The sequence below is a fragment of the Gobio gobio genome (genome assembly GCF_949357685.1).
Source record: "Gobio gobio genome assembly, chromosome: 9".
NCBI lineage: Eukaryota > Metazoa > Chordata > Actinopteri > Cypriniformes > Gobionidae > Gobio > Gobio gobio.
Genome location: NC_137115.1, coordinates 45,126,806 through 45,143,650, shown reverse-complemented (window position 1 = coordinate 45,143,650; position 16,845 = coordinate 45,126,806).

Genomic DNA, 16,845 nt, shown 5'->3' with positions numbered 1-16,845 from the left:
TTTGTGTAGATCTAACGGCCGAGCTTTGCTCTCATGAATCTATAATTTGTTGTCTGCCAAATCGTTTTGACTGAGGGCAAAGAGAATGTAGTAAAGGTTGTTTGTACGGGAAGAAGGAGGCGGGAACCGGCGAACATTAAACAAAATTTTAATCAAAAATAAAATGGCGGCGACAGCCCCTCACGGTCGACTGCCGCCTACATACAAACAAACACAATGAAAATAAAAAGCTGCAGCCCCTCACGGTCGACTGCAGCAACACATAACAAAACATAAATAAAACTCAACATAAAATCCAGGCCTGGTCCTCTCCCGTCCCTCACTGTTGTCGCTCCTCCTTTATAGTCCCTCACTCCTCCGCAAGGGCCGAGATCGCTGCGGCGCGCAGCTGGCGCTCATCCTCCCTGATGAGCGCCGCCTCGTCCCGCCCTCACGGTCCCTCGGCCTCGCTGCCCGCCACATACCCCCAACGGCCTTCGCAGGCCGGGGGGCACTCCCGAGTCTGCGCTCTACTCCCCCCCCCCCCCCCTCCCCGGGGGGGCCGATCACGGCGGCCGCGGGACCTGGGGGTAAGAACAGCGAGGTGAGAGAACGGAGCGAGGAACCTGAGGAGCGACAGGGACGAGAGAGTGGAGAGAGGAGAAAAGAGAGAAAGAAAAAAAAAAAATTCTGGTCCGGTTCCCAGACACACTGCCGCTCGGTCCTCAGCCAGCCAAGAGGTTCTTCTTCGCGGTGCCATGCGGTGGTACTGGACGGCCGGTGGACGGCTCGACGCTCCTCCGCCCCCTGGCGGCCGGCGGTGGCTCCTCCTGTCGAGGACAGCCGGCAGCGAGTCCCGCGCGCTCCCTGCCCCTCCCCTACACGGCGGAGGGATACAGGCTCCGGCCCACGGCGAACGCCGGTGACTCCTCCGCGCTCCCTCTAGGACGGCAGCCACCCCACCTCGACCCAGGGGCACGGCAGCGAGCTCTCCGTCCCACCGACCTTCATCCGCTCCAGCACCACCGCTTCGGGCAGCCGCTCGCGGACTTCTCTCCTCCGCGCTGCCCGAACTCCGCGGCACCGCGATCCCCCTCAGCTGCGAGGGCTCTTCGACAGCGCGTCCCTCCTTCCTCCCGGGTTTCGGCACCACTGTAGTAAATGTTGTTTGTACGGGAAGAAGGAGGCGGGAACCGGCGAACAGTCAAAACATTTAATCAAAATAAAATGGCGGCGACAGCCCCTCACGGTCGACTGCCGCCTACATACAAACAAACACAATGAAAATAAAAAGCTGCAGCCCCTCACGGTCGACTGCAGCAACACAAAACAAAACATAAATAAAACTCAACATAAAATCCAGGCCTGGTCCTCTCTCGTCCCTCACTGTTGTCGCTCCTCCTTTATAGTCCCTCACTCCTCCGCAAGGGCCGAGATCGCTGCGGCGCGCAGCTGGCGCTCATCCTCCCTGATGAGCGCCGCCTCGTCCCGCCCTCACGGTCCCTCGGCCTCGCTGCCCGCCACAGAGAAGTTTAATAACTTTATATTTTAAGGATATTTAAATATACATGTACTGAAGATGATGTAGGAGTTGCCTGGACCACATTTGTGTGGCTATTAATGCTTAATATATATGTTTAATGAAAATGAAAAGAGGCAGAGTGGTGTTTTATGACATATTTCTCCTGGAGTGCCTTGAACGCGCGTCAATTTCGCTTCAAACGCTCGATTTCTACGCGCGTCCAATTCTCTGCAGACGCGCGAATGCATTCAAAATGTTCGCGCGTGAAACTAGACGCGGTAGACGCGATTTTGACGCTCAATTCGCGTTTGGTGTGAACGCAGCATTATGCTGCGTTCACACCAAACGCGAATTGAGCGTCTGGCGCGAGTGATTTCAATGTTAAGTCAATGGAAAGGCGCGTTGACGCGCGTCTGGAGGTCCCGCGGCGCGGGAGGCGCGGGAGGCGCGTTACGCGCGGCGCGAAGGACGCGAATCCGCCTCATTCGCGCGTCCAGTTCGCGCGAATGGCGCGAATTGGACGCGAATTGAGCGTCTTGCGCGATATGCTGCGTTCACACCAAACGCGAATTGAGCGTCAGGCGCGAGTGATTTCAATGTTAAGTCAATGGAAAGGCGCGTTGACGCGCGTCTGGAGGTCCCGCGGCGCGGAAGGCGCGTTACGCGCGGCGCGAAGGACGCGAATCCGCTTCATTCGCGCGTCCAGTTCGCGCGAATGGCGCGAATTGGACGCGAATTGAGTGTCTTGCGCGATACGCGCGTTACACGCGAATGGTGCTTTTGTGCATTCACGCGTTTGAAGCGAATTCGCGTCTGACGCCCGAGTTGAAAAATTTGAACTTTGGCGTCAATTCGCGCCGCGTTAACCAATCAGGAGCCTGCTCGCTGCTGTCACGTGGTAAAGTGACGTGTCTGAGAAACCCTGCATAAATTAAAAACAGTACTATTGTGTCACAAAATGTAGTTTTAAGACGTTTTCAGGTGGGAATGTAGTTTTTTAAAGCTCAAATCTGTGGTTTATTTATAAAGAGAGCGCCTATTTAAAAAAAATAATCTTGTGTTTTTGGAGTTGTGAGATCCAGGCGATCACCGGGCAATCACTGCTCATAACCCCGGCGAAGGCAGCCTTTCCTCGGCCAGTCCTTCTGGCGTCTGCCGCTGGCTCTGATGTCCTGTAGTGGTTCGTTTTGTGTAGATCTAACGGCCGAGCTTTGCTCTCATGAATCTATAATTTGTTGTCTGCCAAATCGTTTTGACTGAGGGCAAAGAGAAGTTTAATAACTTTATATTTTAAGGATATTTAAATATACATGTACTGAAGATGATGTAGGAGTTGCCTGGACCACATTTGTGTGGCTATTAATGCTTAATATATATGTTTAATGAAAATGAAAAGAGGCAGAGTGGTGTTTTATGACATATTTCTCCTGGAGTGCCTTGAACGCGCGTCAATTTCGCTTCAAACGCTCGATTTCTACGCGCGTCCAATTCTCTGCAGACGCGCGAATGCATTCAAAATGTTCGCGCGTGAAACTAGACGCGGTAGACGCGATTTTGACGCTCAATTCGCGTTTGGTGTGAACGCAGCATTATGCTGCGTTCACACCAAACGCGAATTGAGCGTCTGGCGCGAGTGATTTCAATGTTAAGTCAATGGAAAGGCGCGTTGACGCGCGTCTGGAGGTCCCGCGGCGCGGGAGGCGCGTTACGCGCGGCGCGAAGGACGAGAATCCGCCTCATTCGCGCGTCCAGTTCGCGCGAATGGCGCGAATTGGACGCGAATTGAGCGTCTTGCGCGATACGCGCGTTACACGCGAATGGTGCTTTTGTGCATTCACGCGTTTGAAGCGAATTCGCGTCTGACGCCCGAGTTGAAAAATTTGAACTTTGGCGTCAATTCGCGCCGCGTTAACCAATCAGGAGCCTGCTTGCTGCTGTCACGTGGTAAAGTGACGTGTATGAGAAACCCTGCATAAATTAAAAACAGTAGTATTGTGTCACAAAATGTAGTTTTAAGACGTTTTCAGGTGGGAATGTAGTTGTTTAAAGCTCAAATCTGTGGTTTATTTATAAAGAGAGCGCCTATTTAAAAAAAATAATCTTGTGTTTTTGGAGTTGTGAGATCCAGGCGATCACCGCGGGCAATCACTGCTCATAACCCCGGCGAAGGCAGCCTTTCCTCGGCCAGTCCTTCTGGCGTCTGCCGCTGGCTCTGATGTCCTGTAGTGGTTCGTCATGTGTGGATCTAACGGGCGATCTTTGCTCTCATGAATATATAATTTGTTGTTTGCCAAATCGTTTTGACTGAGGGCAAACAGAAGTTTCATAACTTTATATTTTAAGGATATTTAAACATACATGCAGTGAAGATAATGTAGGAGTTGCCTGGACCACATTTGTGTGGCTATTAATGCTTAATATATATTTTTTATGAAAATGAAAAGAGGCAGAGTGGTGTTTTATGACATATTTCTCCTGGAGTGCCTTGAACGCGCGTCAATTTCGCTTCCAGCGCTCGATTTCTACGCGCGTCCAATTCTCTGCTGACGCGCGAATGCATTCAAAATGTACGCGCGTGAAACTAGACGCGGTAGACGCGATTTTGACGCTCAATTCGCGTTTGGTGTGAACGCAGCATTACTGTGTTGAGTGCGTCTGAAAGCTGCGTCATCCCTAAAAGCGGGGAAAAACTTTATTCAACATAAAAAATGGCTTTTAATCAGATACAGCCATACATCTATGATCCGGAATCAGACCCAGAGGCTGAAGTTGAACAGGAGCAGCAGCAAAAACGACTAGAGCAGGACGTCAACTATGTGGCATAAGTTACACTAACTATATAATATGTTTAGGCTTGTGTTATTTAGAACACCATGTCAAGCGCGAGTGTTACAGTGTGTGTGTGTGTGTGTTTACGCGTGGTTTGTGAAGACATGATTTGTAGTAAGCGGACTGGTTTTGCGCGTCAGGCTAGTGTTTACATAGAAAGACATGGAATAGTAGCGCATTTGAATGAAGAACCGCGCTTATTTAGTTCAACATATTTCCCCACTCTTTGTGTATTGTTGTTTGGAGTGCTTTTACAATACACAAACATACACATATAGTGGCCAGCTAAACAAATGTACACACACTATACATCGCATGCTCCATTGATCAATACGTGATCATGTTTGGGCTACTTGATGGGCATAGGCAAAAACAGACATTTGAAGCAGTCAAACCTGCGGTTCCAACGTTGGGACCTTTATCGTTGGGACCGCTCCATCCTTCAGTATTAGGCGATCTGAAAATCCGGCGTCGAACTGGGCCTTGTTTATAAAACAATCGGCACCGAAATGCAGGGAACAGACATAAATATTTGCGCAACTCAGTTGTTGATCCGGAAAAGCAAATTCCATCTGTACGAGCCAGCGCTTTGATGGGCGTAGTGTTGTTTTCGTCAACGAAAAGTATGACTAAATATCTTCGTCAACGAACCTTTATAACGTGACGAAAACGAGACGAGACGCAACGTAAATGCTGGTCATGTGACGATGACGAATAAAAACGAGACTAAATGTGGTTCACAAAATAAAAACTATGCTAAAATGTCTCTTCATTTTCGTTGACGAAAATGAGACGAGACGAAAAGTCGTGTTTTTATTTTGCAGTATTTCTGTGCGTCTCAGACGCAGGTGACATCACTCTCTTCAAACCCCACTCGCGCGGCGTCTCCGGTGAGTGAACGGGTCCTATGGCCGGCCAGTCGGGGTTCGTAAGCCCTATTCGGACGGTAATTGTCTGTCCTGCGGTCGTAAGGTGTCTTCATCATTTACAGGGGCTAGTCAGTGATTTTATTGTCGTCTTAATGCAGAATATCAGTGTTTTTCTCCCACCACCCGTGTAAAAATCTTCGGCCGAATTACCTAACTGAATTACTGTTTGACAAACACCAAGGTCGTGGGGTGCCGTCTGAATCCACATCTCTGAGTTTTCAATCACTTCAGAATTCACGGTTTATATCCTTTTTGGCCACTGCAGAGCACCGTGCGGTTGTGCTTCGCTGTTATCTGGATGCATTTTAAAGATCTAGACTTGTATTACTGAAATATTGGTAAGTATTTACAAGAGCAAGATATTTCATCACCGCTCAAAAAAAGAAAGAAAGAAAAGCACGTAAACATTTGAAATGTGCCGTTATAACGGCAGCAATTATATATGTTAAAATAACCGCAGCATTATGAATACCTCATAAGCGAATAAGAGGCTATATTCACTTATTTCCGCTCATTTCCATGTGGAATAAAATTACATCATTTATTTTGAGATACAAGACAGAAAAACATTTTAACTATAATGTGGGTCTAATTTTAAACATATTTAAATAATTAAATAATAATTTGGATATTATTTTCCTATTATTAAATTAAATATGCATTTATTCTTATTAAGACATTTGGAAAAACTTTTATTACATTGAAGTGGAAAATAAAACGGGTGTTGTGGAAAAAGATGGGGAAAAATGTGGCCACAAAAATCACAGGAAAAAACACCACAAACCTTAAGAGACATCTCAATGTTTTTATTTATTTTATTTAAATGTATGTGTGTGTACTTTAAACATGTTTAGTTGGTAAAATAAATATGTTGTAACTTCAAATCAGAGCGTCTTCCGTGTCTGGAATGGATGTATTCTTGAGTCTAAGGTAACAATAATATAATAAGATAACCTTGTTTGAAATGGGTTTGGCTAAAAGAAGATTTTGGTTTTGTCTATAATACGTACTTATACTACATTGACTGGGTTAAATAGAATTGCATTACTAAAAAGAGACTAAAATACAATTTGCATTGACTAAAACTTGACTAAAATGTCATCAGTTTTCGTCGACTAAAACTAGACGAAAATAGTCATAGATAATTCTGACTAAAATAAGACTAAAATGCTCAGACTTTTAGTCGACTAAAACTTGACTAGACTAAAAAGAGTATGACTATGACTAAAACTAATAAAAACTAAAATGACAGCTTGACACAAAGACTAGACTAAAACTAAAATGAAAACAGGCCGCCAAAAACAACACTAGATGGGCGTAGCCTATTGCTTTCACGCTCTCTCTCTCTCGCGCGCGCTCTTCCGGTAGAATTGTCCGTACGGCCCATACAAGGAAATTCCGCCCTGTTGACGTCAAGCGGACCCATGATCGAAAAAAACTTTCCGAAACTTATGACTAACAGGAAGTACTAATTTTGGCAAAGAAATACTCCCATCAAACGTCCACCTTAGCTTATGAAACGGTGTCCATGTTTAGCATGGGAATCCAAGTCTTTAACAGTGCCAAAAGATCAGTATGCATGAAACAGCATTTCACCCCCCCTTTAAGAATGACTTCGATGCCATTCTTTGTTCTTTTCTCAAAGAAAAGCTTAACTCCAAGTCTTCCAGAGTCGCGGCCAAAGTCCGCTGTCCGTCAGCTTCTTTGTTTACGAGTAGCACGCAGAACCTCTGCAACTCTACCGTGAGTCTGTGACGTGCTGTCAATATGTTAATCAATCAGTCAATCAATCATCATTTATTTATACAGCCCTTTAAAACACACAAGGTGAACCAAAGTGCTTTCCAATAATAAAAATAATAAAACAACTAAAAAAACTAAACATTTTAAAGAAAAACCAACAGCAATAGAATACGGAATGCCACAGCAACTGCTAAATATTGAAAGCCAGTCTAAATAAATGAGTTTTAAGTTTAGCCTTAAAGAGGCCCAGGTCAGTGATTGTACGTATATAAGCAGGGAGCTTGTTCCAGAGTCTGGGCCCAGCTACGGAAAAAGCCTGGTCATCCCAGTGTTTGTACTGTGTCCTTGGGACTTCCAGCAAAAGTTGATTTGCTGATCTAAGAGTCCTATTTGGCTGACGCAAAGCCAGCATCTCAGTTATGTACGGTGGTGCAAGGCCATTGAGAGCATATTTGCCCGTGTTAGTTAAAAGACGAGCTGCCGCATTCTGCACCAGCTTAAAGCGTCTGGCTTATGTTAAGCCTGCCCACCGACTCTATACACGATGTGATTGGTCTGACCAGAGTTTGGGTTTTCCAGCTCGCAGGTCTACCGATAGTTGCTACACTACACTCGCGGCTAATTAGATTTGCTGCCGCTAGGGTGCATCTAGATTTCTAGGCTATTGCTAAGGACAACTTTAAAGGCGATTTTCTTTCCAGATTTTCAAATAGTTGTATCTCGGCTAAAAATTGTGTGATACCCCTATAAACCATACATTACGGAAAGCTGCTTTCAGATGATGTATCAATTTGACCCCAAAAAAATTACCCGTATGACTCATTTTGTGGTTCAGGCTCATATTTAGACAATTTTGGCCATTTGAAATGATGGTGTTTATTATGGGGGGCGTTCACTGCGGGGCCCCCTAAAGCACAGGGCCCGGTGCGGTTGCACAAGCTGCACCGTCCTAAGGACGGCCCTGGTTGAGGCCTTGCATGCATCATAAAAAACATGAAATGAAATGCATTTTTTTGAATTATTTAAATGGAACACTGCATAGAACTCTGTATACAAACTCAAGAAATCTTAGAATTATTTACTCTTAATTGGTAATTGCAAACGATCCCATCTTTCTTTCTTTCCTTGCTATGTCGTTATCAGACCTACATGCATGAATCTTTTCACAATCTGTGCATCGTCCTTAAGGAATATTTCATGAGTTGTTAGTAAAGATGGGTTTCTCTTTACAGCGATTGACTTGCCACTATATCTTAAATCAATACTTGCTTACACACATGGCTCTGTATCTCCCTATGGGCCCGTTCTCCTGGCCAGATGAGAGTCATTTCATGATGATTAAAGGTACATGTCTTAATAATTATGAAATATAATGATCACCAAAGTGAAAATTATTTTATAGGCCTATATGGCATCCCTTGTCGGGTATACCTTTACCAAAAATGTACATGCATACTGCTGATATTTTGCTCTTAAATTTGATTTAGAAAACCATAAACTGGTAGCATTCTCTGAAATAATTTTTATAACAGTCTTTTTAAAAAAGAGCAAAGTGTTTTGGTTATCTCTCCTGGATATCTTACCTATCAAAAATAAATAATGACTGCATAACACACATCAGTATCATGTTAAACGTATAGTTTTTGCTTTTATGGATCTCATAAAATGCCACACTTCAACAGATTAAACAGTAGAGCTATCGTTTTAGGAGGACAGGGATTGCTATACTGTTTGTGTGTGTATGTGTGTGTTTGTGCTCTTACAAAGCTGTGATTCATTTTTCACTGCTGCCATATTTTAATTCCCTGCTGAGATAAGAATGGTCCCTGAAAGAGTCCCTGTGGAAATCACAGGAGGCAGTGGTGGGCTTGCAATTGCTTTGCACTCAGGAAAAGAGTAATGAATAATCTATTGGCACTACAGGAGGGGTGGGTTAAACGGATATTGGTTAGGGGGGAGAACATGGAGACGATCACCACACACTGAAGTGTGATTCCTACACATTTCACATATGATACTTATCACTGACATTGCTTTATAATTACTTGTTTTGTACACACATTGGATCCCGATGGTATTAACCTACTTTTTACAGCTCTATTTGTCACTAGACGTAATTTTTAGCTTCCACAACGCTCAAAACAATACTTTTTTTTTTTTACAATAAACTTATGTTATTGTAATGTACATAATCCTCTGAGGAAATGTTAATTAAAAGGCCAGACCATTTTTTAAAGGCCAGACCATTTTTGTTTTGTTTTGTGGGCGGAGCCTACCTGTTGGCAGAAAATTACAGTTCTGCAGTAGCAGTTTTTAAAAATAAAAACTGGGGAACACATGGCACCAGGATTTTGTGAGGCAGTGTGATGGTTTGGCCAGTGTTCTTTGTGGAACATCCATGTGGATGTTACTTTGACACATACCACCTACCTAAGCATTGTTGCAGACCATGTACACCCAATCATGGAAGTGGTATTCCCTGGTGGCTGTGGTCTCTATCAGCAGGATAATGCGCCCTGCCACAAAGCAAAAATGGTTCAGGAATGGTTTGAGGAGCACAACATTGAGTTTGAGGTGTTGACTTGGCCTCCAAATTCCCCAGATCTCAATCCAATCGAGCATCTGTGGGATGTGCTGAACAAACAAGTCCGATCCATGGAGGTCCCACCTCGCAACTTACAGGATTTAAAGGATCTGCTGCTAACATCTTGGTGCCAGATACCACAGCACACCTTCAGGGGTCTGATGGAATACATGCCTTGACGGCTCTGGGCTGTTTTGGCAGCAAAAGGGGGACCAACTGAATATTAGGTTAGGTTATGTTATGCTTGATCGGTGTAAATATTATAATTAAACATTATTTGGAGTAGGCCCACTTCTTTTTTGCATGATGCACATTAGTTAATAATAAGCCTAAAATGTGTTTTAATATCACTATTAGTAAGGATATATGATCTCTGTATAATATAGTATAAAAGCTTTAAATGCAAGATATTTATAGTATACCTAAAGTATACTTTATTGTTCCATTTTAGCACAATCAAATACACTTAAGTATATCTTTAGTTGGACCTCAGCACTATTTCTGGGTAACTAAAGTGCATTAAGTAGAATATTAGTTAGCAGACTTTAAGTATACCAATTTAGTATACCAAAGGTACAATTGCAGGGTACATATAGTAATGTTCTTTATGTGAAAAACTTAGTTCAGAAGGAATAGAGAATACTAATGTATCTGGACTCAAAACCTTAGAGTTACTAAAATAAAGCCATTGTTATTTGTGACAACTAGCCCCGAACTCCCTTACATTAATCCACAGAAATGAGGTTCAGCTGAAAAGAATTGTATTCTATAAATAGCAAGTAGCTTTTGAATGGTTATAGTCAATGTGGAGGAAAGATTCTTCATGTTTAATAGCCTGTCCTTTGAGGCATTCACCTTTAATAAGCCCGGAAATAGTATGTGGTTGGTATGAGAAGAATGTCTCAGATAAAATCCTCTGCACTTGTAATAAAAATTGACTCATATCTGTGGAATTAAATTTTTGAGAGTGTATAATGAAGAGAGACATTTCAATTAATATATAAAACTCCTTTTCATTCATTAGTTATTAAAGTCGTCAGATTTATTTCATGTTTAAATTTGTGGCAAGAAAATAACATTTATTTTATAAAGGCCACGAGGATCCTGTCATGTTCACATTTATCAGCCATAATATTTTCAGGGAAACACAATCTGTAGGAATAAACCACAGTTTCACTCTTCAAGCTCGTCAACTGAATGTCCCGAACGTCTACAGAATGTTCTCTAAACTCAGGGTAGGTCATGGATTTCAGTGCCAAATACTGAAATTAGATTTTTCTTGCTCCCATCAAACAGTTATTGAATTACTTTGACGACTTCACTGTATCCCATTAGTGCCTGAAAGCAAAACCAAGGCAGGGAGGTTTCCTTCCCAAAGAATCTTTTCTTCTGAAAGCTCCTCCGTGTCTCTGTTTGACTCTCTTGTCTGGGGAGCCACCCAGGCCACCTTAGAAGATGAGAAATATGAGTGTGAACCAAGAATAGCTTATATGCAAGAAAATGTGTCTAGAATGTAATGTCTTTCTAACAACAGATTATGTAGCAAAACCACTGCATGGGTCTTCTGTGTAAAGTTTAAGGTTTCAAACAGACTGTAATGGAAAGCTAAATCCTGGGTCTGGTCAAGATGTTCTTTCACAATCCTCCAAATATTTGGACACTCAATAATCTCCATGCGTAATAAGCTAAGGGAATTAAAGAATCGAGGATGTCCCCTATCAACAAACCAAAGGATGTTTAACGTCCTGGACAAACTCAGACTGGACTTTGCACTCAGATGACTGCCAAATGTAGTGCTCATATTGCCTGTTCTGGCGCTCCAGCCCTGACAGCCCCACAGGGTAAGACTGATTATCATGAGAATAATTGAGAGAGAGGAAGAGTCAGTGCTGCTTTTAATAGAGCTGTTTCTATCTTCATACTGATAAATAATGCACAGCAGTCAGCATATTTGGATTTAACGGATGATATTGACCTTTTTGTGCAGATAGTGAGTGGGGTGTGATACTAGGAGAGAGAGAGAGAGAGAGAGAGAGAGAGAGAGAGAGAGAGAGAGAGAGAGAGAATGAACGAAAGAATGAGAATGAATTAAGAGTGAGAGAGGGGTGGAGAGAGACAGCCTTGAAGGCCAAGCAATCAATCATGCTGATATTGTTGATTTGCTTTGCATATTGTTATGAAAATAACAGACAAACATAGATTATAGAGTGACAAAGTCAATTTAACATTGAAGAAATCAGTCATTGTTTACTTGGAAGCCTTAATCCATCATTTTGCACCACGCTACATGTGACATCACGTGAAATACAGGTTTGATGCTTTCTAGCAAGTAAACCACCATTATTGTGTCACTGTGAAATACAGCATGTTATGCAACCGTTTGGTCATTCGGCGTTCCATGAGTGCTGATTTATAATATAACGTTCCACGACAGTGACTCTTTCAGGTTACATTGTTACGCCAATACAGTGCATCCGGAAAGTATTCACAGCGCTTCACTTTTTTGTAAAGTATTTTCACTTTTTTTTTAACGTATTTTGTTACGTTACAGCCTTATTCCAAAATGGATTAAATTCATTATTTTCCTCAAAATTCTACAAACAATACCCCTTAAAGGGTTAGTTCACCCAAAAATGAAAATTCTGTCATTAATTACTCACCCTCATGTCGTTCGACACCCGTAAGACCTCCGTTCATCTTCGGAACACAAATGAAGATATTTTTGTTGAAAGCTGATGGCTGAGAAAGGCTTCAGATAGGCCTCCATTGGCATTCAGTACATTTACACTCCCAAGACCCATAAAAGGCACTTAAAACGTTGTTACAAAGTCCATCTCACCACAGTGACTCTACAGTTTTTGTGCACAAAAAAAAATCAAAATAACGACTTAATTCAACCTCTTCTTGTCTTCCGTGTGTGCCTCCACGACGCATGAGCGAGAATATGACGTAGCGCCGGGGTTCTGGAATCCATGAAATGCACACTTTAACCCCATTTTTAGAACTACGCCGAGACCTAAAGCACGATCAATGTAGAATTCAACAGCTTAGATAAGCGCGTCTTCCTCTGCTTGTAAACAAATCGCTTCTGGGTCATGTATCCGAACGCCGGATCTGCGTCATATTCTCGCGCATGCGTCGTGGAGACACACGGAAGACAAGAACAAGTTGGATAAAGGTGTTATTTAGATTTTTTTTTGCGCACAAAAACTATTGTCGTCGCATCGTAAAATTATTGTAGAGCCACTGTGGTGAGATGGACTTTGTAACGACGTTTTAAGTGCCTTTTATGGGTCTTGGGAGTGTAAATGTACTGAATGCCAATGGAGGCCTATCTGAAGCCTTTCTCAGCCATCAGCTTTCAACAAAAATATCTTCATTTGTGTTCCGAAGATGAACGGAGGTCTTACGGGTGTCGAACGACATGAGGGTGAGTAATTAGTGACATAATTTTCATTTTTGGGTGAACTAACCCTTTCATGACAATGTGAAAGAAGTTTGTTTGAAATCTTTGCAAATGTATTAAATCACATGTAGCCTACATAAGTATTCACAGCCTTTGAGCTCTGATGCATCCTGTTTTCACTGATCATCCTTGAGATGTTTGATTGGACATGATTTGGAAAGGCACACACCTGTCTATATAAGGTCCCACAGTTAACAGTGCAAGTCAGGGCACAAACCAAGCCATGAAGTCCAAGGAATTGTCTATAGACAGCCGAGACAGGATTGTATCGAGGCACAGATCTGGGGAAGGGTACAGAAACATTTCTGCAGCATTGAAGGTCCCAATGAGCACAGTGGCGTCAATCATCCATAAATGGAAGAAGTTTGGAACCACCAGGACTCTTCCTAAAGCTGGCCGCCCGGCCAAACTGAGCAATCAGGGGAGAAGGGCCTTAGTCAGCGAGGTGACCAAGAAACTGATGGTCACTCAGAGCTCCAGTGTTTCTCTGTGGAGAGAGGAGAACCTTCCAGAAGAACAACCATCTCTGCAGCACTCCACCAATCAGGCCTGTATGGTAGAGTGGCCAGGATTGAGGGAAAGATGAATGCAGCAATGTACAGAGACATCCTTTATGAAAACCTGAGCGCTCTGGACCTCAGACTGGGGTGAAGTTCTTTTTCCAACAGGACAACGACCCTAAGCACACAGCCTAGACAACAAAGGAGTGGCTACGGGACAACTCTGTGAATGTCCTTGAGTGGACCAGCCAGAGCCCAGACTTGAACCTGATTGAACATCTCTGGAGAGATCTGAAAATGGCTGCGCACTGACGCTCCCCATCCAACCTGATGGAGCTTGAGAGGTCCTGCAAAGAAGAATAGGAGTAACCTGGCCAAAAATAGGTGTGCCAAGCTTGTAGCATCATACTCAAAAAGACTTGAGGCTGTAATTGGTGCCAAAGGTGCTTCAACAAAGTGTTAAGCAAAGGCTGGGAATACTTATGTACTTGGAATTTTTTCGTTTTTTATATTTTTAAGAAATTTGCAAAGATTTCAAAAACTTCTTTCACGCTGTCATTATGGGGTATTGTTTGTAGAATTGAGGAAAATAATGAATTTAATACATTTTGGAATAAGGCTATAACATAATAAAATCTGGAAAAAGTGAAGCGCTGTGAATACTTTCTGTATTCACTGTAGGTGACAAGTACCTGTGTTTTTTAACGAATTATTGAATCATTTAACCAATTTGTTAAAGCTACACTGTGTAACTTTTTTAGTTTATTCTTAGCTAAAAACACTTAGTTCTTTAAAAAAATAAATGTGCTCATTAATGTATATTAATTTCTTTCAAGTAATAAAGTATTCTCGTAAGTTTATAATATGCCATTGAAAATACATACGGGTGAGGGGTTCGAATGCGGGTTGCCATGTTGCCATGCTCCATCTTGAAAGTACATTAGCCAAAGAGGGACATACCCGTAAATTCAAGCTTCGCCTTTCGCGTTTTAACACTCAATGGCACCGTGTCGAATGTGGACGAGGTCGAACTGGAAGCCATGTTAATCTAGGGCTAAATCGGCCACCGTAGGAGTTCAAACGAAATCGGAATTGAGAGGAACAGAAACTAATATTCACTGGATGGTCATATACCTTTTCACCGCTAGATGGGGGAAAATATCACACAGTGTAGCTTTAAAATCACTTATACCATGGTCTGTCTGAATACTCTATTCTTATTGGCTGGAAGGTGTGCAATAAAATCGTTTAATGCACAGGTAGTGCCAAGGCAGTTGAATCAGCGTTCTATATATTCATTGAAGCATACATCCATCACTCGCACATAGAGCGGAGATTGCGCTGCGCCCACACAAAAACATTCTGGAGCACAAACTTGTCAATGCTGCCCCGCGACTTTTAGTAATAAAATAGCTATGCTACTGAATTGCTACATGCCATACACTTACCTAAAGGATTATTAGGAACACCTGTTCAATTTCTTATTAATGCAATTATCTAATCAACCAATCATATGGCAGTTGCTTCAATGCATTTAGGGGTGTGGTCCTGGTCAAGACAATCTCCTGAACTCCAAACTGAATGTCAGAATGGGAAAGAAAGGTGATTAAAGCAATTTTGAGCGTGGCATGGTTGTTGGTGCCAGACGAGCCGGTCAGAGTATTTCACAATCTGCTCAGTTACTGGGATTTTCACGCACAACCATTTCTAAGGTTTACAAAGAATGGTGTGAAAAGGGAAAAACATCCAGTATGCGGCAGTCCTGTGGGCGAAAATGCCTGGTTGATGCTAGAGGTCAGAGGAAAATGATTCAAGCTGATAGAAGAGCAACTTTGACTGAAATAACCACTAGTTACAACCGAGGTATGCAGCAAAGCATTTGTGAAGCCACAACACGCACAACCTTGAGGCGGATGGGCTACAACAGCAGAAGACCCCACCGGGTACCACTCTAGTGGAGATGAGTGAAAAAAGTAGGAAAAAGAGGCTACAATTTGCAAAAGCTCACCAAAATTGGACAGTTGAAGACTGGAAAAATGTTGCCTGGTCTGATGCGTCTCGATTTCTGTTGAGACATTCAGATGGTAGAGTCAGAATTTGGCGTAAACAGAATGAGAACATGGATCCATCATGCATTGTTACCACTGTGCAGGCTGGTGGTGGTGGTGTAATGGTGTGGGGGATGTTTTTTTGGCACACTTTAGGCCCCTTAGTGCCAATTGGGCATCGTTTAAATGCCACGGCCTACCTGAGCATTGTTTCTGAACATGTCCATCCCTTTATGACCACCATGTACCCATCCTCTGATGGCTACTTCCAGCAGGATAATGCACCATGTCACAAAGCTCGAATCATTTCAAATTGGTTTCTTGAACATGACAATGAGTTCACTGGACTAAAATGGCCCCCACAGTCACCAGATCTCAACCCAATAGAGCATCTTTGGGATTTGGTGGAACGGGAGCTTCGTGCCCTGGATGTGCATCCCACAAATCTCCATCAACTGCAAGATGCTATCCTATCAATATGGGCCAACATTTCTAAAGAATGCTTTCAGCACCTTATAGAATCAATGCCACATAGAATTAAGGCAGTTCTGAAGGCGAAAGGGGGTCAAACACAGTATTAGTATGGTGTTCCTAATAATCCTTTAGGTGAGTGTATTTCTCAGAAACTAGGGGTTACATCGTTATTTTGAAGTAATTAAATTAATGCAGCTTGAGTGGTGCAGGTATGATGTCACTTTGTAGGCCAATCGGCAGTTAGCATCACACTGGTTCCCTCGATAAAAACCCAATTTGGATTTTCCCATAGGCTTTTGGACTATTGCAAAAAACAAGCTCTGTGATTAATAAAAGTTTATGATGCTTTGTCCATCAAGATAATTATCACAGATGAATTAACACAACTTTTATGAATTCTGAAGCCGAAATGCAGTCGCTAGAAGTAAAAGGCTTGAAAGGTAGGCTTACTAGGCTATTACTACACCAAGGTCGCTCGACTTCAACGTCACCATCACTAAGCGGCTGACAACCTTTCAGTTTTTATCTAAAAACATTTTCCCAGAATGTTTCTGTTAGAATAATTCATAAGGGCACAATTATGAGCATAATGAGGCTGTAAAAACCTTTTCTGAGTGATGACGTTTAATCTCCTTGACTGCCTCTGTAGTCCTATTTAGCCACTTGTTAGTAACTGCCTTTTTTAAGACACATAACAGCTTCAAAAAAATCACGAGTGCATTCAGCCCTAATATATAGAAGTAGCCTACGTTAAAAGAGAAGTGTACTTTG